Below are 25,969 nucleotides of genomic sequence, written 5' to 3' on the forward strand. Positions count from 1 at the left end.
GAATTCCTTATTCTAGTTGACCATACCACCATCAAAACAGTCCTATAATCATAAATTTTATCCAATAGAATCCTTTATCCAGTAGGATGGCTTATCCAACAGGATGCTTTCCCTTACAATGTGTAACGAATCAGTTATATTTTCTGAACCACTGCCCCCTATCTCATCTCTATTTCTTTTCCCTCCTGCCATTTGTTTAATTCAGATGTTTGACTCAAAATTTTGGTAGCCTCCTATGTCATGCTTACCCTTCAATTTTCTTGAAATTATGTTTTCTATAATTTCACCTGATATATTTTGGATGTCTTCTTCAAATCTCATGTTGAGAAGTAATCCCCAGTGTTGGTGCTAGGGCCTGTTGGGCAGTGATTGGATCACTGGGGTGGATTTCTCATGAATCGTTTAGCACCATCCCCTTAGTGCTGTCCTAGCAATAGTGAGTGAGTTCTCATGAGACATGGTTGTTTAAAAAAGTATGGCACCTTGCCCTTTTCTCTCTTATCACCTTCTGCCATGAGTAAGTTTCCTGAGGCCCTCACCAGAAGCAGATGCCAGCACCATGCTTCCTGTAAAGCCTACAAAACTGTAAGCCAATTAAACATCTTATCTTATAAATTACTCAGCCTTAGGTATTTCTTTATAACAGTACAAAAATGGCCTAACAAACACACCACTCAAATAATCTTTTAATTAATCTTTCTAATATTCATATCCTAGCATGCTTAAAACTCTCCCATGGATATATAATTACAGGTTAGAGTCCAATTTTTTTAACATTAGAATGTAAGAATTTCTATAATATAACTCATACCTCTTCATCTCATTTGGGTCTGCTTACCTCCCTCAGTTTAAACCTGCCTGCATTTACTTCCTCCTCTTTCCCCTTTCCTCTATGTGTTTGTACTGTGCAATGTGGTTATTCCACTAAAATGCTTGTACAGTGTTTCATTTAGTTGTTTTCATATTTGTTTTATGTTTACATGTTCAATTCCTTAATGGCTGGGTTTGGACTTGTTTATTCATCTTTTTATCTCCAACACCTAGTACAGTGATTGATAATAAAAGGCCTTAGCTGAATTAATGAAATCTGGGACTAAAACTAAAAGGTTATTTCTGCTATTCAACAACTAATATTATTTCTTATCAAGTTTTCTAAATTACATATTTTTAATATACCTCCTCTTCATTCTCTCGCCTCCAAACATGGGACTACTAAGTCCAGTTGTTCTTGCTTTCTTAAACTCTTAATTAGGTCAGTTAATTGTCTCTGAATATTTCTAAATTGCTCTCCAAACTGGTTTCTCTGATTACAGTCTTACCTTCAATCCCCTCTGTCTCCAATTCCAATTCATCACTTATACTATTGCTAACGTAATTATCCTAAATTCAACACTGATATTTTCAATAACCAGCTCAAAGTTTATTACTTGCTCTCATTGCCATTAGGCATGCTACAGCATATGAAACCTTTCTCCTACCTGCTGTTCTCTCTCTTAAATTCCTCTCCAGCTGCAGTATAATCCTGTGTTTACCCAAATGCGTAAGATCAATTTATGTTTATGTGTCTACGTTCAGTAGCTTTTTTTCTGTTTGTGTCCTCTCATTTGCCACCCCGTGAATTGTTTAGGATTCTCTTTATACTCTATTACCTTAATCAGATTTTTATTAAAGCAATCATGATACTTATTACCCTTGTTAGTTTATAAATATACACAAACCTATATTAAGTGTCTTGAAGATATTAAATGATATTTGTCTTATGTCACCTAGCATGTAGTTAGCTTTCAGCAAATCTTTTATTGCATTTATGAATGCTTGAAAGAATAAATCATGATCTTATGTGACTGGCAATCTTCACTTACAGATTTCTATAATGTTCAGTTCTGGGGACTTAGAACTATTGAGACTTAAGAATTATTCTAATTTTCAAGGCCCTCTTGAAATTTTAGAATACGTTGAGAGTTTTATCTGCCTAGATGAAACTTCTGTAATTGATAAGTTGGTCTAACTGTGTAGTAGAAAGGCTTTAGCATAGAATTGGAGAAAGATTCTATGGCCATCATGGCAAGGGTTAAGGAGAACCCTTGTGTTAGGTACAGTATCAGGTGTTCTTCCTGTAAATCACTTGGGATTTGACATATAGACAATTCAGACATTTCTCATCTAGTACTAATGCACATGTAAAAATAGTGTGGTCATATATCTACATAAAAGCATAGATACACTATTTTTCACATAATGTAGTTGGAAAAGTAAACATTTCTAAGATATGTTTCAAATTAGTTTCACTGGATGACCCTAAAGCCAGGTGTTCTAGCAGCACTGTAGATATTTTGCATTTAGGAAAATACAATATAAACGAACTGTTAAATATAGCTTTTTCCAAAGGATACAAGACCCTTAGGAGCCATTGATTTGCAAATTACTTAGTGACATAATCATAACATTTCTAAAATTTAGAAATCAATTATGCAAGGGATATAACCCTATAGTTATTTCCCTGTCTTGTGTGAGGTATGGAGATAATTTTTCTATTATATGCAATATACAACTTAAAAATACAGTCCAAGCAACCCATTAGTATATAGCTTTGTTAAAGACTCTTTTTAAGAATAATTTTGAGGGTTTCTCTGTATCTCTTATTAGAATTGCAGTGACCTCATGATGAGAAAAATGGCTAAAAATCTGAGAGGAAAAAAAAGAATTTAAAGTGACTATGACATATTTGAGAAATAATAGTAATATTTTGTGTTACTTTCATTCTGCAATATAGTGCTTGATCTGACTGCTAAAAACAGAACAAAGGAAATTCATTTAAATTTGAGCAAGAGTAATTTGTATCAAGCATAAGAAAATTCTTTCAGGTTCAAAGAGAAATTCGACATAAAAGTGGATTTTGATGAAAGCTGTGTTTTCCCATTCAATGAAAATAATTAAATATGCACAAACTATGATTTGGACCAAAAAGTTGAGATACAGATAATGGAGTAAAATTGATGACCAAACTGTAAATGACTGTTTCTTCATTCTCCCGCTTTAAGTATCAATGTTTTATCTTCATTATATACGTAAAAGAATTGACTGTAGGCAAGTAATGAATATATATTATGTCTATATGCAATGATTATTTTAAGAAAATCATTGTAGTTGCAGTTTATTATGAACTAGAACTGTTTGGTGAAGTCATTATGTAAAATCTCCACACTACCCACATGATAGGGACAAACTAATCAGTCTTCTCTCTTGTGAAGTGTATTAGTCCATTTTGCATTGCTACAAATAATACTTAAACTGGATATATACATATGTGTGTATATATACATATACATGTACATGTGTCTATACATATACACATATACATATACATGTGTATATGCATATACATATTTATGTGTGTGTATAGATACACATATATGTGTGTGTGTATATATATACACACATATGTATATATATACACACATATGTATATATATATACACACATATGTATATATATACACACACACATATGTATATATCCAGAAAAGAATATATATATGTGTATATATATATATATATGGAAAGAGAGAGAGAGTTTATTATTTGGCTCACGGTTCTGCAGGCTGTACAAGCCTGGCAGCAGCAGCTGCTCAGTTTCTGATAAGGCTTCAGGAAGCTTTTACTCATGATGGAAGGCAAAGTGGGAGCAGGTGTGTAATGTGGCAAGTGAGGCAAAAATGTGAGGCATTCCACAGACCTACTCTCCAGTAAAACCAGCAAAGCTGGAGAAAACTGTTCTAGAAATAACTATATTCTCTTAAAATAGTTCTAAGAGCATAGAGCAAATTAAGAAATGTTTATTCAAGACAATCCACTAAATGTGATAAGAGCAGCAACGATCTGTGGCATTGGAATAAACATCCACTTCCTCCTTTCACCCTTCCTGCTCAGCCTGATGGAAGCTCCACTTGATAGGGTGTGGCTGAAAAGATGGGCTTCTCTCTATCTCCCAATTATGGGTTAGCATACCTCATCGGAAGGAACAGGCCAACAGCATTTATTATGCCCTCTAACTTCGAGTTGAAAAAGTTAAATTCCTCGTAAGTATTCTCTGGAAGTTAGGGGCTCCCTTCCTACACCAATCGCCTACCTGTAGAATGGAGGTTCTGTCCTAGGCATAATAGGATGAGAATCCTGTGTCCCTGAGTATATTCATCTCAACTTTCTTATAGGGAAGAAGTTCCATCCCGACGAGGCAATCCACGAAAGACAAAAGATTTTGCTACACCAACTTTCAAGAGCAGTGGCTTAGAATTTTGATCAGGGGGTAAAACAATCACTAAAAAATAGCTCTGAATCTTTCCCTAGAGCTGACTTTATTTGAAACAGAGTGTGAGGAAGTTCAAGCCTAAGGGTGCTCTCAAATGTTCTTTAAGAACAACAAGTTAAATTATAAGCCAGATAGTTCAACAGATAAAAAGAAAATTAGTCAGTTGAGAAGAGATCTCCTGGGATCAGGACAAACCTTAAATTGGTGTCAAAAATTACCCCTGCATAAATGTAGTTGAATCATACTGCTGAGAAATTTGTGTATCAGACACTATTGAAAATAATAAAGCGACCAGCCAGTAAACAGCAGAGACTAACTTTTAGCTGTGATGCCAAATGAGGTAGAGAGTTTAACAGAGAAATTAAGAAAAGAAAGATCAAAATACATCCCTGCTACTACTACTGTAATCACAGATGGCCATATACAAGCCCAATAATATGCCCTATAAGGAGTGACACCAAAGGCTTCATAGCATGGGAGAAATAGACCTCACTGAAAGATGATAACTAAGTCACAAAACAAATACTAGTAAACAACCACAAACCCAGAGAGGAGAGAGGCAAATCAGTATTCAGAATTGCTGCAATATATGACTTAAACTGTACAGTTTTCAACAAAAAATTATGAGACAAGCAAAAAGACAGAAAATTGTGAAACATATAGGAAAAAGCTGGCTACAGAAACTATGAGAAGGATGATATGACAAATTCAACAGAAGAAGATTTCAAAATAACCACTCTTAACATGTTCAGAGGACTAACGGAACTATGCTTAGAGAAAGAAGGGTATGAAGACAATGTCTTGTTAAAAAAATAACATAAATTAGGAACTAGAAAATTTTTAAAAAGCAAGAACTAAGTTGAAATTATGAGTTTAAAAGTACAATACATGAAATAAGAAAATTCATCAAAGGGTTAAACAGAAGATGTGAATTGACGAGAGAAAGAATTAGTGAACTTGAAAATAGATCAAGAGATTATGCAATCTAAATAACAGAGGGAAAATAAAATTAACCGACCTTAAGAGAAATGTGAGACTCATTAAATGAATTAATACATGCATAATGGAAATACTCGAAGAAAAATAGGAACAAAGAGCAAAAAAATTTTTTAAAAACTCCTAACATTTCCCAGATTTGCTGAAAAACATTTTACATATCCAAGAATTTCAACTTACTCCAAGTAGGATATATGCAAAGAGATCCACAGTTAGAAATATGAGTAAAAAGGCTCAAAGTCAAAACAAAGAGAAAATGTTAAAGGCATCAAGAGAAAAACAACTTACATTGTGGACCACAATAAAATTTACAGTTGAGTCATTACAAGAAACAATGGCCAGAATGCAGTGAGATGGCAGTCAAACTTCATAAAAAATATTCTCAACCAAGGATCTTATATCTAGAAAAACTATCTTTCCAAACTCAGGCCAAACCAAAGACATTCCTAGATAAATAAAACTGGGATAATTAATGTCTAACAAATCCACTTTAAAAATTACTAAAGTATTTTTTGAAAACTGAAAGCAAATAAACCCATATGCAAATTCATATCTACTCAAAAGCCAGACCATCAGTGTAGATAATTATGTAATTGCAAAAGATAATATAAATACATATTTCCTTTTTCATCTCTCAGCTGATGTAAAAAAATTGTATATAACAGTATATATATACTTTGCTTTCAGCTTATAACATGTAGAAATATAATATATTTAATAAAAGCATCACCAAGTGGGTGGGTGGGAGCAAAGTTGTATTGGAGTAAAAAAATGATACCATATGGTAACTTGAATCCATAGGAAAAAATAAGAAGAACAGAAATGATATAGAAAACATACAGCATGGAATACTATGCAGCCATATAAAAGGATGAATTCATGTCCTTTGCAGGGACATGAATGAAGCTGGAAACCATCATTCTCAGCAAACTAACACAGGAACAGAAAACCAAACACCACATATTCTCACTCATAAGTGGGAGGTGAACAGTGAGAACACATAGATACAGGGAAGGGAACATCACAAACTGGGGCCTGTCAGTGTGTGGGAGGCTAGGGGAGGGATAGCATTTGGAGAAATACCTAATGTAGATGACGGGTTGATGGGTGCAATAAACTACCATGGCACGTGTATATCTATGTAACAAACCTGCACGTTCTGTACATGTATCCCAGAACTTAAAGTATAATTTTAAAAAAATCTATAGACTGAATGTGGTGGCTCATGCCTGTAATCCCAGCTGTTGGGGAGGCTAAGGTAGGTGAATCACTGTGCCCAGGAGTTCAAGACCAGCCTGGCAACATGTTAAAACCAAATCTCTACAAAAAATACAAAAATTAGCCGGGCATGGTGGCACGTGCCTGTGGTCCCAGCTACTCAGGAGGCTGAAGTGGGGGGACTGCTTGAGCCCATGAGGCAGAGGTTGCCGTTAGTCAAGGTTGTGCCACTGCACTGTGTGCACTCACTCTGTTGCACAGCTTGGGCAACAGAGTGAGACTTTGTCTCAAGGGGAAAAAAAAAAAAAACAACTAAAGAGGAATGGGAAAACAAAAATACTTGAGACATATGGAAAGCAAAAAGTAAAAGAACTAAATATGTAGTTGCTCTTTTTCAGCTTTTAACATATACAGTAATTATGTAAAGTAATAACTATAACAATGTATTATTGGATTTGTAACATTATAAATGCAATATGTACAACAATAATGGCACAAAAAGAGGGATGAGAGAATAGAGCTACATAAAAATATTGTTTCTATATCTCACTGGAATTAAGTTAGTATAAATCTGAAGTAAAATCAGATAACATACATATTGTAAATTCTAAAGCAACCACTAAAAAGGCAACTCAAAACTATCAAGTGAATAAATAATTAGAAAACTTAAAATGTTTGACTAGAAAATATTCACTTAATGCAAAAGAAACAAGTAAAGAGGGATGGGGAACAAAAATACATGAGACATATGGAAAACAAAAAGTAAAATGGCAGGCATAAGTCCAACTATATCATTAATGACATTAGATGTGAATAGAATAAACAATCATAAGGCAGAAGATATTAGACTGGATTTAGAAAACATTATTCATATATGCTATCTACAAGAGATGCCCTAAAGATTCAAAGATACGAATAGATTCAAAGCAAAAGGACAGAAAGCAATACATTTTGCAAACAGCAGCCCTAAGAAAGATGGAGTGGCTACAGTAATATCAGGAAAAAAAAAAAAAAAAAGAAACACAACTAGACTTTAAAACAAAAAAAAGTTACTAAAGATAAAGAGGAGTAGAAGTGCCAATTTATGAGTAAGCTATAACAGTTATAAGCATATATGCACCTAAAAACAAAGCTGCAAAATATGGACAGCAACAAGTGCAAAAAATAGACAATTTAATAATAATAGTGGAAATTTTATGCTATACTTTCAATAATGGGCAGAACAACTAGGCAGAAAATCCACCAGGAAATAGAAGACTTGAGCAACACTACACACGTACTAGATCTAACAGACATTTCTAGAACACTCCGCCCATGATGGTGAAATACACATTCTTCTCAAGTGTACATGAAAAATTCCCCACCATATGTTAGGCCATAAACAAGTTTCAATAATTAAAAGGATTAAAATCATACAAAGTATGTTCTCTCATTATAATGTAGTAAAATTGGAGAATATTAACAGAAAGAAATTTAAGAAATCTCTAATATATGGAAACTATATAACACACTATTAAATAACCAATGGGTCAAAGAAGATATCAAAAGAGGAATTAGAAAATATTTTGAGCTGAGTGAAAATGAAAACACTATGAATTAAAATTAATAAAATGCAGGCAAGGTAGTGCTTAGAGAAAAATGTATAGCTGTAAATACCTACATCAAAAAGGAAAACAGGGTGTGGGGCAAAGATGGCCAACTAGAAACAGTGGCATTCGGAGGCTCCCATCAAAAAGAACCATAATTAGCATGTGAATCCTTCACTGGCAACCAAGGTATCTGGGTTCTCTCATCAGAACTGACTAGGCGGCTGGAGTGATCCACAGAGAGGAAGGAAGAACAGAGTGGTGTTGCGGCCCACCTGAGAGCCACATGGGGCAGGGGAACCCCCACTCCTCCAGCCAAAGGAGGTGGTGAGTGAGTGTGCTACCCAGCTGAGGAAACCATGCTTTTTCCATGGATCTGTGCAACTCACGGATTGGAAGATCCCACTCTTGAACCCACACCACTGGTGCCTAGGATCTCAACCCCAGAGCTGCACAGATTCTCAACAGCCTCTTAGATGAAAGCTGCTTAAGTCTGCCTAGCTCCTGGGTGAGGGGCAACCAGCACCACAGCTGCTGCTGCCTGCTGTGGAAGCCCTTTGAGCCCCTTGTGTGAGGGCAGCAGCCAGCACTGGGACTCACAACTGCCTAACAGGCTAAGCTCCCTGGGTGGGGGAAGGGCGGCATCCATCTCTATAGCGCCAGTCTGTGCTTTTCCCCTGCTGCAGCCAGGGAGGCTGGACAGCTTGGTCCCAAGAGGTGTCCCCCACAGCCCAACACACCAGCTGTGACAGACTGCAGCCAGAGTGCCTCTCCAGAACTGACCCTGACCCATTATTCCTCACTGGGTGGGGTTTCCCAGCAGGAACTCCAACAACTTCAGCTAGGGTCTCAGGGACAGAACCTGGATTTCCCTGAGCCTGAGCCCGCAGGGGGAGGGGTGGCCACAGTATCTGTGGACAGGCAGACTTAGCCTTTCCTCCTGGTAGTTCTGAGAAACCTGGGCAGCCCAGGCAAGTAGCTTTTCCCCCAGCAAACCACACCCCCTCCACCAAGGGACAATCAAAGTGCTTCATGAAACTGGTCCTGTTCCCTGTGCCACCCAACTGGGTGAGATCCTCCAACTGGGGTTGTCAGACACCCTGTACAAGAGCAATCCTACTGGCATCAGGTTGGTGCCCCTCGAGGTCAGAGATCCCAGAAGAAGGAGCAGGCATGCATCTTTGCTGTTCTCCAGTCTCTTTGAGTGAAATCTCCAGGCGAGGGAGCAAACCAGATGAATAGGGCCTGAAGTGAACCCTTAGCAAACTGTAGCAGCCCTACAGAAGAGGGATTTGACCAATGAAGAAAAACAAACAAACAGAAAGCAACAACAACAATAAAATAGTCCCCACAAAAACCACATCCAAGGTTCAGCAGCCTCAAAGATCAAAACTAGACAAACTCATGAAGATGAGAAAGAATCAACAACAACAACAACAATGCTGAAAACCCAAAAGGCCAGAGTGCCCCTTCTCCTCCTAATGATCACAACACCTCTCCAGCAAGGGTGCAGAACTGGACAGAGGATGAGATGGACGAATTGACAGAAGTAGGCTTCAGAAAATGGGTAATAAAAAACACCACTGAGCTAAAGGACCATGTTCTAACCCAATGCAAAGAAGCTAAGAACCTTGATAAAAGGTTAAAGGAGCTGCTAACTAGAATAATCAGTTTAGAGAGGAACATAAATGACCTAATGGTGCTGAAAAACACAGCACGAGAACTTTGTGAAGCATACACAATTATCAATAGCCAAATCGACCAAGCAAAAGAAAGGATATCAGAGTTTGAAGACCACCTTGCTGAAATAAGGCATGCAGACAAGATTAGAGAAAAAAGAATGAAAAGGAATGAACAAAGCCTCCAAGAAATATGGGACTTTGTAAAAAAAAAAAAAAAAAACAAATCTATAATTCACTGGAGTACCTGAAGGAGACAGGGAGAACAGAAACAAGCTGCAAAACACACTTCAGGACATTAACCAGGAGAACTTCCCCAACCTAGCAAGGCAGGCCAACACGCACATTTAGGAAATACAGAGAACACCAATAAGATACTCCATGAGAAGCTCACCCCAAGACACATAATCGTCAGATTCTCCAAGGTTGAAATGAAGGAAAACATATTAGGGGCAGCCAGAGAGAAAGGTCAGGTCACCTACAAAGGGAAGCTGATCAGACTCACAGTGGACCTCTCAACAGAAACTCCACAAGCCAGAAGATATTGGGGGCCAATATTCAACATTCTTTTTTTTTTCCAGCAAAAAGAGGAGCATTATTTTCAGGCTCATATAATTGGGGAGAAGGTCTTCTCCAGCAACTGCCCTACCCGTAGACCCCTCAGTCTTCCATTTATGGGGTTTTGGCTAAGACTTGATGAATGGTGCTATACAGGTCACTTAGAGTATAGGCATGGAACAATACATATTTGCGTTGTTTTGTTTTTTAAAGGCATTCGGATTACTTGCAGACAATAGCCACCTAGAATGTGAGGACAATTATCCTGAAATCACACTGCACCAATTAACAACACAGGTCCCAGAAAAGGGCTTGAAACAGTTGGTCAGTTCTGGAACTATTGAATCCCTTAAATATCTCTCTAGAATTCTTATCTGCATGGTATTAATTTGTTTAGCAGAGTTTTCTTCACAGGCAGATAAAAAGATTTTACACATAATGTCTGAATGACTCTGGGTTCTTAGTGGGATCTGATTCAGTAAGATATTCATTGGTGTACATGTTCTTTCAGGTATTTTTCATGTAGGTTCTTTACAAACTTGCAGAATTCATTCCACGGAAGGCAGGTTCTGCATTAGGCTTAATTCTAAGAAATTTGAACTTCCTGTGTTTATAAGTAAACACTGGGAATTTGAGATGACAGGGCTCTTTGCCAGTCTCCTGATGAATGACTTTGAGAAGGTGAAAGGATCCAAATACAAGATAAGGCCAGGAGAACTGGATTGTGTTTTCAAGTTGCCTACACTTTGTCCATTTGTGACATTTAACTGTAAAGTTTATTCACAGTTAAGTAAGTAATCAACAGCTCCCAGTAACTTGTTGGTCCTGGATTTGAAATGTTCAATTAAGAAAATAAAGTCTTGTCAGATTTTAATGTCTCCTCTTTCATTCTTAATGCAGTTTCAAAAGAACAGAATCTTTTCTTTGAGCTATAAACTTTATTTATTTGTATTTTTTTCAGAAACTTTAAGAGCAAATCCTTTATTTGCCATTTTATTTCATTTTTTATTATACTTTAAGTTCTAGGGTACATGTGCACAACTTGCAGCTTTGTTACATATGTATACATGTGCCATGTTGGTGTGCTGCACCCATTAACTCGTCATTTACATTAGGTATATCTCCTAGTGCTATCTCTCCCCCCTCCACCCACCCCACGACAGGCCCCGGTGTGTGATGCTCCCCACCCTGTGTCCAAGTGTTCTCATTGTTCAATTCCCACCTATGAGTGAGAGCATGTGGTGTTTGGTTTTCTGTCCTTGCGATAGTTTGCTGAGAATGATCGTTTCCAGCTTCATCCATGTCCCTACAAAGGACATGAACTCATCCTTTTCTATGGCTGCATAGTATTCCATGGTGTATGTGTGCCACATTTTCTTAATCCAGTCCATCACTGAGGGACATTTGGGTTGGCTCCAAGTCTTTGCTATTGTGAATAGTGCTGCAATAAACATATGTATGAATGTGTCTTTATAGCAGCATGATTTATACTCCTTTCAACATTCTTAAAGAAAAGCATTGTGAACCCAGAATTTCATATGCAGCCAAACTAAGCTTCATAAGCAAAGGAGAAATAAAATCCTTTTCATACAAGCAAATGCTGAGGGATTTTGTTACTACCAGGCCTGCCCTGCAAGAGCCTCTGAAACAAGTACTAAATATGGAAAGGAAAACCTGGTACAGCCACTGCAAAAGCACACCAAAATATAAAGACCAATGACACCATGAAGAAACTGCATCCACTAGTGTGCAAAATAACCAGATAGCATCATGATGACAGGAAAAAATTCACAAATAACAATACTAATCTTAAATGTAAATGGGCTAAATGCTTCAATTAAAAGACACAGACTGGCAAATTGGATAACGGGTCAAGACCCTTTGGTGTGCTATATTCAGGAGACCCATCTCATGAGCAAAGACACACATAGGCTCAAAATAAAGGGATGGAGGAAAATTTACCAAGAAAATGGAAAGCAAAAAAAAAAAAAAAAAAAAAAAAAGCAGGCGTTTCAATCCTAGTCTCTGACAAAACAGACTTTAAACCAACAAAGATCAAAAAAGGCAAAGAAGGGATTAAATAATGGTAAAGAAAACAAGAAGAGCTAACTATCCTAAATATATATGCACCCAATACAGGAGCACCCAGATTCATAAAACAAGTTCTTAGAGACCTACAAAGAGACTTAGACTCTCACACAATAATAATGGGAGATTTTAACACCCCACTGTCAACATTTGACAGATCAATGAGACAGAAAATCAACAAGGATTTTCAGGACTAGAACCCAGCTCTGGAGTGGACCTAATAGGCATACACAGAACTCTCCACCACAAATCAACAGAATATACATTCTTCTCAGTGCCATATGATGCTTATTCTAAAATCAATCATATGATTGGAAGTAAAACACTCCTCAGAAAATGCAAAAGAACTGAAATAGTAATAAACAGTCTATCAGGCCCCAGTACAATCTAATTGGAACTCAGGATTAAGAAACTCACTCAACCACTTTAAAAACAAGTGATGCATCTCTGAATCTCAAGTTTTCTGTTGGAACATAGCCATCCAAAAAAATGTTTATGGCTTCTCTTACACTAAAAGGCATAGTGACAACTCCATAGGCGCTTGGTACACCATATAAACAGCAGATGAAGTCGGAGAGATAGTCTAATACACTTAGATCATGTTCCACCACAATGATATATCTATCTGGATTTATTAGAGATCGTATAGTAATAGCAGCCTTTAAACGCTGCTTGACATCTAGGTAACTAGAAGCCTCATCAAACATGAAAATATCAGCTTTCTGTATGCAAACGACAGCACAAGCAAATCTCTGCAACTCCCCTCCTGAAAGATCTTCAACATTTCATTCTTTTAGGTGGATTAAATCAAGCTGCTGACATACAACTGCCTGTGTCTTTGTTTCATCTTTTTGGTCCAAAATAGATCCCACTGTCCCCTTGCAAATGAAGAAGAAGTTAAAAAGATGTGTATGTATAAATATCCAGGAATGAAGAAAAAAATGGGAGAGTTTGAGCTAGCAATTGTAGCTAGAGAGTTTACAGATTCTGAAATTATGGTGATGCTGGGGGAAAATGGAACGGGTCAAATGACATTTATCAGAATGCTTGCTGGAAGACTTAAACCTGAGGAAGGAGGAGAAGTACCAGTTCTAAATGTCAGTTATCCACAGAAAATTAGTCGCAAATCAACTGGAAGTGTTCGCCAGTTACTACATGAAAAGATAAGAGATGCTTATACTCACCCACAATTTGTGACCGATGTAATGAAGCCTCTGCAAATTGAAAACATCATTGATCAAGAGGTGCAGACATTATCTGGTGGTGAACTACAGCGAGTAGCTTTAGCCCTTTGTTTGGGCAAACCTGCTGATGTCTATTTAATTGATGAACCATCTGCATATTTGGATTCTGAGCAAAGACTGATGGCAGCTCGAGTTGTCAAACGTTTCATACCCCAAGAAAAAAGACAGCCTTTGTTGTGGAACATGACTTCATCATGGCCACCTATCTAGCGGATTGCATCATCGTTTTTGATGGTGTTCCATCTAAGAACACAGTTGCAAACAGTCCTCAAACCCTTTTGGCTGGCATGAATAAATTTTTATCTCAGCTTGAAATTACATTCAGAAGAGATCCAAACAACTATAGGCCACGAATAAACAAACTTAATTCAATTAAGGATGTAGAACAAAAGAAGAGTGGAAACTACTTTTTCTTGGATGATTAGACTGACTCTGAGAATATTGATAAGCCATATATTAAGAGGAGTATTTACTAGAACTTTTCATCATATAAAACTTGAATCAGGATTTTATGCCCCACATACTCTGGAACTTGAAGTATAATTTACTTAATATAACATAAAAAGCCAGTTGGGTTCTAAATTATAGTTGAAACACAGAAAATGCCACTTTTCTGTTCCTGAAGAGGCCCTTTTGTGCATAATATTCTAAAATGAAGACATTTCAAGCCATACAAATTACCTTCAAGTTTTCATGATGTATGGGAAGATTTTCAGTAGGTGTATTATATTCACGGTACCAAATGCTGACCAGTGTTGCTCCATTTTTTAAATCTTGAAAAGGGTTTCTGTACTTACCTGGTTTGCCAAGTATGCCAGTGTGATGAAACTGCCCTTATTTTAAAAGCCAGTCAAAGATTCCACTGATTGACATTTGATAAATAAACATCAGTATTATGTTTTTTAAAAAAAAAGAAATTCACTCAAAACCACACAATTACATGTAAATTGAACAACCTTCTCCTGAATGACTCCTGGGTAAATAATGAAATTAAGGCAGAAATCAAGAAGTTCTTTGAAAACAATGAGAACAAAGACAAAACATACTGGAATCTCTGGGACACAGCTAAAGCAGTGTTAAGAGGGACATTTATAGCACTACATTCCCACATCAGAAAGGTAGAAATAATTCAAATCAGCACGCTAACATCACAATTAAGAGAGCTAGAGATGCAAGAGCAAACTAATCCAAAAGCTATCGGAAGACAAGGAACCACTAAGATCAGAGTACAATGGAAGGAGACAGAGACATGAAAAACCCTCCAAAAAGTCATTGAATCTGGGAGCTGTTTTTTAGAAAAAATTAACAAAATAGATAGACTGCTAGCTAGACTAATAAAGAAGAAAAGAGAGAAAAATCAAATAGACACAATAACAAATGATAAAGGAAATATCACCTCTGACCCCACAGAAAGGCAAACTACTATCAGAAAATACTACAAATGTCTCTACACAAATAAGCTAGAAAATCTAGAAAAAATTGATAAATTCCTGCACACATACACCCTCCCAAGACTAAACAAAAGAAGTTGAATCCCTGAATACACCAATAACAAGTTCTGAAATTGAGGCAGTAATTAATAGCCTACCAACCAAAAAACGTCCAGGAGCAGATGGATTAACAGCTGAATTCTACCAGAGGTACAAAGAGGAGCTGGTACCATTCCTTCTGAAACTATTCCAAACAATTGAAAAGAGGCACTCCTCCCTAACTCATTTTATGAAGCCAGCATCATTCTGATACCAAAGCCTGGTAGAGAAACAACAAAAAAAGAAACCTTCAGGCCAATATCCCTGATGAACATCGACACAAAAATCCTCAATAAAATAATGGCAAACCAAGTCCAGCAGCACATCAAAAAACTTATCCACTATGATCAAATCGGCTTCATCCCTGGGATGCAAGGCTGGTTCTACATATGCAAATCAGTAAATGTAATCCATCACATTAAACAGAACCAAAGACAAAAACCACATGATTATCTCAACAGATGCAGAAAAGGCCTTTGACAAAATTCAACATAACTTCATGTTAAAAACTCTCAATAAACTAGGTGTTGATGGAACATATCTCAAAATAATAAGATTTATGACAAACCCATAGTCAATATTATATTGAATGGGCAAAAGCTGGAAGCATTCCTTTTGAAAACCAGAACAAGACAAAGATGCCCTCTCTCACCACTCGTTTTCAAATTGTATTGGAAGTTCTGGCCAGGACAATTATTGTTTTACCTAAAATATTGTTACTTTGAAAAAAAACCCACTTTAATTATTGAGAGTGGTTGTGTTAATCAGGGTCAATTGAGTTATGGGATAAGAAAACTATTGGCAATCTACTGCTATATAACTAATCACCCCAGAATTTAGTGATGTAAAACAACAATCTGTTATTTTCCTCATGAGATGCATTTTAGGTAAGAGTCAGAGAGGATATTTTGTCTCTAATTCATGGGATATCATTTACAGTGGATTGAGAGTGAAAAAGTCTTTCAGGATGATTTACTTGCATGGCAGACAAATTGTTGCTGGCTTTTATTTGGGAGACAGGGTCTAAAGTTTATTTTCTTCTGTCATTTATACATTATGCTTTGTCTTCTGCTCACCATAGTTACTTAATTCAAAGAAAAAGTGTAAATTATCACAAGAGGAGAAAGCAGAAGTCCATAGCATTTTAAAAATTTAACCTCAAGAGTTACACATCATAACTTTTGTCATACTGCATTATTAAAGCAGTCACAAAATCCTATGTCTTCCTACATTCAAGGGGGGAGGATGTAAATACTACCCCTGAATACAAGTATTGATGCCATATTGTAAGCAGAGTGTGTGGGATGGGAGATATTATTGAGGACTTTTTATTTTTGGGGGAATGCAAGAAGAATTTTCGTTTTTAATCTTTCATAATTGACCTTTAGGCACAACAATCCACATTGTTCTTACCTAAGAAATTCATGTATCTTGTCTTCTAATAACCAAGTTATATCTCATTAGGTCATCAGTTCAAAGCCTAGACTCTCTTTACAAAACTCAGGTCCATGTTTAGATGAGCATTATCAGGTATAGTTCTGTAGATACAGCTTGTTGAATATTATTATTCTCCATTTGAAGCACTGTGAACAAATGATACCAAGTTATCCTCCTACGTTCCTAACATATAACGTAGACAGGCACAGGATAACCACAATAGACACTCCCATTGATAAAAGGGAAAGATGAGAAGCACATAGCAGTGACTAGTTCATAAGAATTCTGAAATCTAGGTTGGCTTTATATTGCTACTGTGAGAATTACTTCCTATGGCTATTATCTCTAACTCTCGAGATCTTGAATTCACTACTGAGCCATTCTTTCTTTTCAATAAAAAGGGCTTCTTTTGTAACTGAGTATTCTTTTTAAACTGATATTTACTTGTAAATGTCTGGGGGTTAAAAACATTTTTTAATTTTTTTCTCTATTTCCTTTTTTTTCAAGCTGGCAACAATTTTACCATTATAATTCTCTTAATAGTTTTGTATGTTTTCCATGAATCTTACTAGATTTAACCCATTAAATGAAAGCCACATCCAATATTTTTTATATTAAATATTTAATACTGAGTACATATTAAATATTATTTATTTAATATATTAAATAAATAATATTTAATATGTACTATTAAATATTTAATATAACTTTTACATTATCTTTAACTTAGGCTCCCTGTGAGATTCTCTGAAGCCTTATTGTTTAACAGAGATAAATTTTAAGGAATATTTTTAAGGTCTTTAGGAGCCCTTTAACTATCAGGAGGGTAACATGAAGCACCAAAGATCTTTAAAACAGATATTAAAACATCTCTCCCTATAAATTTGGTCTTTTGCCAGAATCCATTTCCTAATTTTAGAATTGTTTGCTATCTGCAAAGACTAAAAATAAGGAAGAATTTCAGTTTTTAACCCACCAAGCCTCAGTTCCACTATATTTCACAACTTATTGTTTAGCTCATCTCTTTTCTTTTACATTTTATCCTAGGCAGTGGGAATACAGTTGGCACTTTCAGTGTTCTTCCTGGAAATTTATTTTCCCAATACCAAAATCTGTGCCTACTACCTATTACCTATTACTGTTTAACAAAGCATCCAAACTGAGTGGCTTAAACAATAACAAACTTTTTTTTCCCTTCTCATGATTCTTCAATTTGGGAGGGCTTAATGTAGATGGCTCTTTACGTATAATTTTTATGTGAAGTCAGCTAGGGTGACTCAATAGAGATTGTAGGACATACTTTAAAAAAGCTGGCTCACTGACCTGGCTACAAGTTAGCACTGGCTCTCAATTGGGAGCTTACATAGGGCTTTAGGCAAAGACCTTAGTTCCTCTCCATGTAGCCTTCTGCATAATATGCTTGGGCTTCATCACAGTGCAGGGCAGTTCTGGGTGACCGTGAACTGACCTAGTTCTGCCCCCTTTTTTGCTTGTAGTTTTCAAGAATAGCTGTAAAATGTGATGGGAATGCAACATTCTGAGATAAGGAGGTACTGGCTATAACAACTTGAGCATTATTCCAGTGCCCCCTAGAAATAGGACATCCTTCAGTGTTTTAGCCTATTGTGTCATGTGACACCTGAGGTAGAAAATCCGGGGCAGGCTGCTTTCCAGGGTCCCTCAGCTGCAATGCAAGGGGGACATGTGCAGATATGGCCTCCCCAGGCAGCTTTCCTGAGCCTTGAAGGAATGGCTCACAATCAGTCCTAGGCTTGTGTTGTCCCTTGCTGCCTATGTGTAAAAATAATAAACCTGCTTCAGGTAACTTGTGTGTGTGGGTGTTCTGTCTCACTGAACTTAGACAAGTTGCTAAACAGTCCACAGTGAATCTGCGTCATGGACTGCATAGTGTGTGCTTGAAGGGTGGGCATTCCAAAAAAGCAAGGTGGAAATATAAGGCAACCTAAAGATATGCCTCAGAAATCATATAGCATCAACACAATCACAGTCTATTGCTTGGGGCTGTCATAAATGCTTTCCCAGATTCAATAGCCTAGGAAGAGTAATAGATCCCAGAACTTTGGGAGGAGTGTCATTGTCAAAGTCATATTGGAAGAAGATCATGTAGTATGAGAAATATTTTTATGGTTATCTTTAGAAAATACAATCTGACACAGGAAATAAGAGAAATTAAAACTTCAATAGTAGAGGAAAGAACTCAGAAGTGAAGCTCTGAAAGTGGGAATTAGATGGTCACAGTTGTCATTGACCAGTCAATCTGAGAAGCCAAGTATGTGTCTTCACGGATTTAGGACGACCTGTGGGAAGCTAATGTTGTTACACTACTGAACATTTGATGGTGGGCTTTCCTATGTTCTTGGTCAATAGGCTAGCAGTCCAGGATAAGAGCTGTCTGAAGAACAGAGGAGAGTGAGGACAAGCTGGAACATGCAGGCAGCCGTGAGTCTGTTTGTCACTCTATCTAACCATGATGACCTTCAGACAGTAATATCATCTGCTTTTCTTCCATCTCAAAAGACTTCCACAATTTACTCTTATAAATTCTGAGAAATATAGTTTTATCTTAACAAATGTGCCACTGTACAGTGAACCACACTGATAAATCACTGGGCGGAATATAATACAAGTGAAGCTGTCAATTCCAAATAAGGCTCTGAGAAAATTTTCTTCTCATACTGCCCTAGCTAAGCAGGGTTGGGTAGGTCTGAGGATATTGAGACAGAAGAATTATTAATTGTTGATATAAATAATGTTCTGTGAGTTTTCTTCAGAGATGACAGCTATAAAAAATAACCCAATACATATTTAAAAGGTAACAGATAAATACTCTTTTTAAGCCTGTATTATTTGACATAAACATGTAGAGCACCTCTCTTTTCTTAATGTTGTTAAATGTGCTTACGTAACATTTCACATTGTTTAGATTTGAGCTTAGCTTTGGGATTCCTAAGAACATTGATGAACTCCATTAGAAAGAGATCACAAGTTAATGTTTGTGTGTAAAGATTCTCAGGTTATTATTTAGTTTAAAGATGTGTTAAATTTTTTATAAATGGATTTTTAATGCTTAGTAATGAAATGTAATATTTAAAGTCATTTTTTGGCAATACAAACTAAGTTATCTAATTTATTGGGGTTACTTCTTTTGATTTTTGTTTCAATATTGAGATGTAAAATCTCAGAGTTTGAAAAAATTTAACTTAATGCATTTTGCTTGATTATTGCACAAATAAAAATTTTTGATTGTTCAGTATATCAACAAGTATTTTTGGCCCCTTATTTTGTGACCAGTATGCATCAAAGTATGCAGAGATAAAAGGCATGGAATTTGTCTTGAAATAACTAACATTATTTTCAAGGAGAAAAATTAGACACAAGTGAGAAAGAGAATCAGACAGTGACTAACAGGTTATTATTAAATGCTAATGTATATAGTACAGACATTAGTGCAATAACAATTTTAAGAATATATTTGTGTATTAATTTAGAAGGCTTTCTGCAAGAGAGATAGGTCTGGGGTTTGAAGATCAGATAAGATTTGGAGAGGTGAAAAGGTTGGAGAAATACATTCCTTGAATGATAAAAGTAATCAATGGTTTGGACAACTAAATGGTGAATATAGTCTTTTTCTTTTAAGATTCTGAAATCTATGTAGCAGTGTGCCAGTAAGGTTATGAAAGCCACCCCCATGCTTTTGAGAGGGTAACCAAAATTGTTCATGACTTCTTATAAGTCCTGAGAAACTAATATGGGAGGAGATGGCAATGCATAACACTGATAATTTTTAAACAAATTTATGGGACTTATTTCCTGTTAAAATTCTTTTTGTAAGCCTATATACACAAACCCCAATTATAATCTGTGAGTAGATAATTGAAGCTTTTGGCTTCTTTTATTGAAGATAAGTTTGCTAGTTTTCAATAACATCACAATAGTCTCAGCACTGCATAATTATACTAAGCCTTAGCATTTAAAGCACTTTATGTAATACAATTTTACTACAGAACAAATTAATGTTTAAAAGTATTTTCCAACAAGTATATTAAATATATTAGGATGCAGTACTATGTAGAAAGCGCAGGGGTAATGTGACCATCAAGACTCATTTTTTGTTTAATGTTCTGGTTCTCTTCAAATTACATCTACTCACAATTTGAATTACCTTGGTTGTTTTCCTGAGCTACTTGAACTAGTAAGCCATTAAACAAATTTTCTTTTATTCAAGGAGAAGCACTTATTTCTAATATCTGTGCTGAGGTTTCCAGTTTTTAATATATTCTTCTTTGGGGTTGTCTTAAACAATACATTAAGCTAATAATCATATTAATGATTTATTCTCCCTTCTGCTTTTCAGACATGTGGCAGGCAAGTTAATCTTCAGTGGAATATGCAAATAGGATTTCTGAAATTGGCAGCAAATGAATTTGAGAGGTAAATGTAAAAGTTAACTTTACTAAGTAAATCAATGCCTGCAAAAGCTTTCATATTTTGGGATTTGTGTGTTGAATCCATATCAGTTGCATTTAAGAAACACTATTCAATTCAGACTTTCATTTATTTATTTATTTTTAGTGCTTAAATATCTGTCTTGAATCTGGGTCTCTAAAAAGACACAGTATTTTCAAAGAGCCTTCAAAATACTTCCAATAGTGATGAAATAAATTTACAAGTTTTACATTTTTACTGCCGGATTGTGAGAGAAGTGAGGAGAATTTTATGAAAAAAAAAATCCTAGATTAGCATTCTTTCTTTATTAGCTAACTTTCAAGGAAAATTGCCCTCTTTAGGACCTTAGTCATAACCATTTGAATTATTAATGAAACCTCTTGTCAAATCAAAATAGACATTTAAAAAATATTTATTAATGGATTTGCTCCCATAGCAACTACAAAGAAAGAAAGCATTCTCTTTAATACTAATTATAATATTTTTTGAAGTTTAAAACTGTCAGACAATTTTAAAGGTTAGTTTTACAGATAATAAGTTCTTAAACAGTAATTATTCATTCTACCAATGTAATGCAATTACCCACAAAACAAATAAATTTTTCTTTGACTTCTCAGAGATAAAAATGGGGATGGCATAAACCTTTGATGACGTTATGCTAAATGTAGCCTGTAAAATCAATTTTATTGACTGCATACCTGGTGTTACAGGGTTGGATTTTCTGAAAAGCAAATTCTGAAATGGAGATTGATATTTAGGGATTTTATTAAGAAAAATTTTGGGGATGGAGGCTTGTAGAAGGGAGAATAAGAAGTGGAAATAGGCAGATGTTCATTCTGTGACTTTTTCCCAATAAAGACCTTCATGACCCTTCACAAGGACCACAGAACTGAGATTCAGATGTGTATTAAGTTGGGTTGAGGGGTCCAGGCCTTCTCTACTCTCATACTGATCAATCATTAAGTGTAGAATGCCTGTGGATGGAGGTGTGACCTTAGAGAGGCAATTTTTTCATTTAGGGCAATCCTCAAGGAGTTCTGACAGTGAGAACTGTGTTTTGGCAGGACTTCCAGCAGTTGGGGGAATATTCACTTCATTCTGAAGGACCTGCAAGGTATATTAACTTCTCCACCACAATTTTCCTTCTTACAGCTTCTGGGAGCATCTCTTCCAAGATTCTGGTAAGCCTTTCTTCCTGGGCGAAACTTAGCAGAGGAAGGTAAGTAGGACAAACCATGACCCCCACTATTGTGGCTGGATTTGATGCTTATTCTTTCCACCTTCTACAACCATTTTGATACCCCTCACTCAACATAATCCCTGCTAGTCACAATGATTTATTGGTGTCACAACACAGACTTTCATCTTTGAGGGATCTGAGTCCTTGGTCTCAAGGTTCCTCTCACTTGGGATTGTTCTTCTTGTCCATTTACCATCACACTTGGGAAAGGGAGTGATGCATAGAGGTAGAGAAGAACATTTCATAGGTGCCAAAGTATTCCTTCCTACTATTCTTGTGTATCACAGCTCTACCACCTCCTGGTCAGGGTCAAATATACATGTTAAATTGATGACTCCCTTTCTTCCTGCTGAACGCTTGGCATAAGGAACCCCAAATGCCCAGGTGTAGCCATGAGATATAGTTCAGTAGGATTCTGATTGTGTCTCCTGGGTAAAAGAGTTTACCCCTTTTTGAACTATGGCCTTTAAACTGATGGAGTCTATATTTGTGGGCACAGGGAACACAAATTTCCTAAATAGGTCACTGGAATTGATGACTGCTCAAACTGATTTTTCTCTTTCCCAGTTACTATAGGGATTATGGAATTTCTCTCTCAACAAACAACATTTCTGTGTTCTCTGTTACTCAATCTGGATACACTCCTTTTAAATCTCCCTCCTTTCTTTTTCCTCTTTCTAACTTATTCTCTTCACCAGGGAAACATTTTAAATTATAATTTGCCTTCTACTTGCTACAGGCCAGTAATTCCAGCCATTTTGTGTTTCTACAAAACATCACATATGTCACTATTTTTGGTGCTTTTACTTATTGGAGTATTCTACTGTTCAGGTCACCACATGATTATTTATTCCTTCTCTAATCTAATCTTATGCCCAGAAACATCACCTCATAGAGACTTCTTTGGACATCACATACTAAAAGAACATTCAGCATCTAGTCATTATTTGTTATATATTCTTCATTTTCCTCTTAAAAGTGGTTAATGTATTTGCTTGTTTATTATAATGCCCTTTTTATTGTTGTTTTTATATTGAGGCAGTGATCCTCCTACCTCAATTTTTGACTTTTTGTAGAGGTCTCACCATGTTACCTAGGCTTGTCTCAAACTCCTGGACTCAAGCCATCCTCCTGCCTTGGCCTCCCAAAGTGCTACCATTATAGGCATGAGCCACTACACCCATCTAATTTTCCTTTTTCTAGACTGCAAAGTCCATGAGTGAAATAAACTTTTCTGACTTGCTCATGATGGTATCTACATGATCTGGATAATTGCCTGCCACTTAGTAGGTGCCCATTCAATTTTTGTTAAAGAAATAAAAACATGACAGTCTGAGATGAAAAATTTTCTCTTTCCCAGTTATTTTAACCTAGCATAGGAATAAAAGAGAAGGAAAAATGAATAAAATGAATTTATAATATTGGGAATATTGGTAAAATTAACTGAATAAAATCAACTATCTCAATGACTAGTTAAAGATATGAAGATGGCTACATTTTAATAGACAACCTGGAAATGAACCTAAAGTCTAACACTGAGTATGTGCCTTGGTCAATAACTAGAAACATGAAGGTCAATTTTCATTTGGCAGCTTAGAGGAGCCTTGTATAGATGGCGGTGACAAATTATTACAGTGATGGAAAGAGAAAGAACAAAATGGCCCTCTAAGCCTATTTCCTCTGGTATTTTTGTCCTTGAGCAGTGATTTTAATTGATTATGGTTGTCCTGTATTACCTGTTCAGCAATTTTCCAAGTCATTTCTCCCCTAAAGTTTGTGGTACAGACACACTAATATAGTGTCTCCAACACCCAAGCCATTTGATCAAGGCATCCTATTTGCATGTAGGAGAGAAATAAGGACTATTTAATGGTAGCTGCTGCAATAATTATAGTTATTATTGTTTTTGGCTACAATCTGGTCTCTAAATGATGCATTTCTTAATTTGAGAGTTTTCTCTCCTTATTTATGAGACTGAAGTGTAGAAATCATGATTATGCTCAATGAACTTATGTCACTGGATGCATTTGCTATTTGCAGGTATAGAGAAGACCTAAGAAAGACCAAGGAGAATTTGTGTCACTAAAATTTGAAGCTTTGATTCTGAAATTTTACTCAGCCTGAGTTGGTCATTTGACTTTTACTGCTATCAACTTGGGAGTTAAGGTGGTTATGGTATGGGGGTGGGTTTTAGGGCAATATGTATGATGAAGACTGAAAATCAAGTTTGCAGAAAGAAAACAAAACAAAATGAAAATTAAATAAATTATCAGGGAAGGCGAGATGAGGGACTAAGATGTGAATAAGAGAGAAAAGACCAATGTGATTTCTAATGGTTTTGCAGTTTTTGGTTCCAGTCCTCTGGGAAGCCTAGCGGTATTTTCTGATGATAGTTTTCATAAAATATTCATCTATGTTATTTAAAAAGACTACTTTCTTTGGCCTCACAAGTATAACCACATGATTAATATAATAGCAATGATATTAATCTTATAATAATATGCTCTTTATCTTTATAAACATGATTCCCAAATAAACTTTCTACCATTTCAGTCTTAAAGAAGAGGAACAGTGCTGTTTATTAAAAGGATCACACAAGGAGTAAATGTGGAATGATCACTCTTCCCAGACCTAACTGACTGCAGGAGGAACAGTCTGAAATTGGGGAAAACATCACACTACACCTACACCTTAACTTCTCTCTGCAGACCTAAGCCCCAGAAATAGGATATACATTACCCTATATTGAAATAAAAGCAAAAATGAAGGTATCTTTGCCCTACTCACATTTGAGACTCTCAGAGGAGACTACCTTGAAGAATGATCCTGCTATAACCATGGGTGACCACATAAGAAAAAACAAAAACAGAAACAGAGGTGTCAAGTGTTTAGATAGAGAGAGAGCCTAGAATCTCTTATATATTCCAAATGGTGTGAAATGTATTGAAGTCATTGGTTTGGGAGTTTGAGAGAGAAGTGAGCCTACTTTTATCAACGCAAAATAATTCTTAAATTGAGGATTGCAGGGAGACAACCTGGGCAATAACTAAATTGGATTCCTGCCCAGACCTTAGGAGAATCCACAGAGAGGCCTTAAGGGAAAGGGCTGAGCTCACTAGAGTTTGCTGCTCCCAAGAGATTGCTCATCTTGTGGTCCCCCGACAGCAGGAGACACTGAACAGGCAGATATGAAATATCATCTCTTCAGGAGCTAGCAAGGATCCAGAGAGCAGATTTACTGCTGGAGTAGATTTGGGGCCCGCAATCCCTCATGACCATGATGCTAGAGGAAATTCTGCAGTCTATGAATGCACCCAAAAGAAACTAAACAAACAAACAAATAAACAAAAAAATTAGTTAAACTTAAATGAACTAGATATCATCAGGTGGCAGGGTTTTTAATTTTTTTTAATGTTTTATTTTTACTACCTAACAGTGGGAGCTTTGAGGAAGATCAAATACATTACAGAAACTGAAGGTGTCCTCTTTGTATAACTGCAGAGTAATAGTGAGTAAAGTCATTTATTAATAGGTTTTTTTGTTGTGATAACAAAGGATTCTAAGATATCCATCACCTAATAGCAAAATGGCTTATTTTTTACTTATTCAACCATGTCTA

General features: G+C 36.3%; 1 long non-coding RNA gene and 1 pseudogene across 1 annotated transcript in view; both read left to right on the forward strand.

Moving 5' to 3' along the window:
• Nucleotides 1–25,201, forward strand: part of LOC134808478 (uncharacterized) — a 158,461-nt gene extending 133,260 nt beyond the window's left edge. The window contains exons 2-4 of the long non-coding RNA XR_010151520.1: nt 19,032–19,103; nt 21,019–21,095; nt 22,263–25,201. This is a non-coding gene — a long non-coding RNA (uncharacterized LOC134808478). The remainder of the gene's footprint in view (nt 1–19,031; nt 19,104–21,018; nt 21,096–22,262) is intronic.
• LOC457593 (ATP-binding cassette sub-family E member 1-like) lies at nt 13,448–14,566 on the forward strand (annotated as a pseudogene).
• Nucleotides 25,202–25,969: the final 768 nt, after the last annotated feature.

This window comes from Pan troglodytes, chromosome 1 (assembly GCF_028858775.2).
Source record: "Pan troglodytes isolate AG18354 chromosome 1, NHGRI_mPanTro3-v2.0_pri, whole genome shotgun sequence".
Taxonomy (NCBI): Eukaryota; Metazoa; Chordata; class Mammalia; order Primates; family Hominidae; genus Pan; species Pan troglodytes.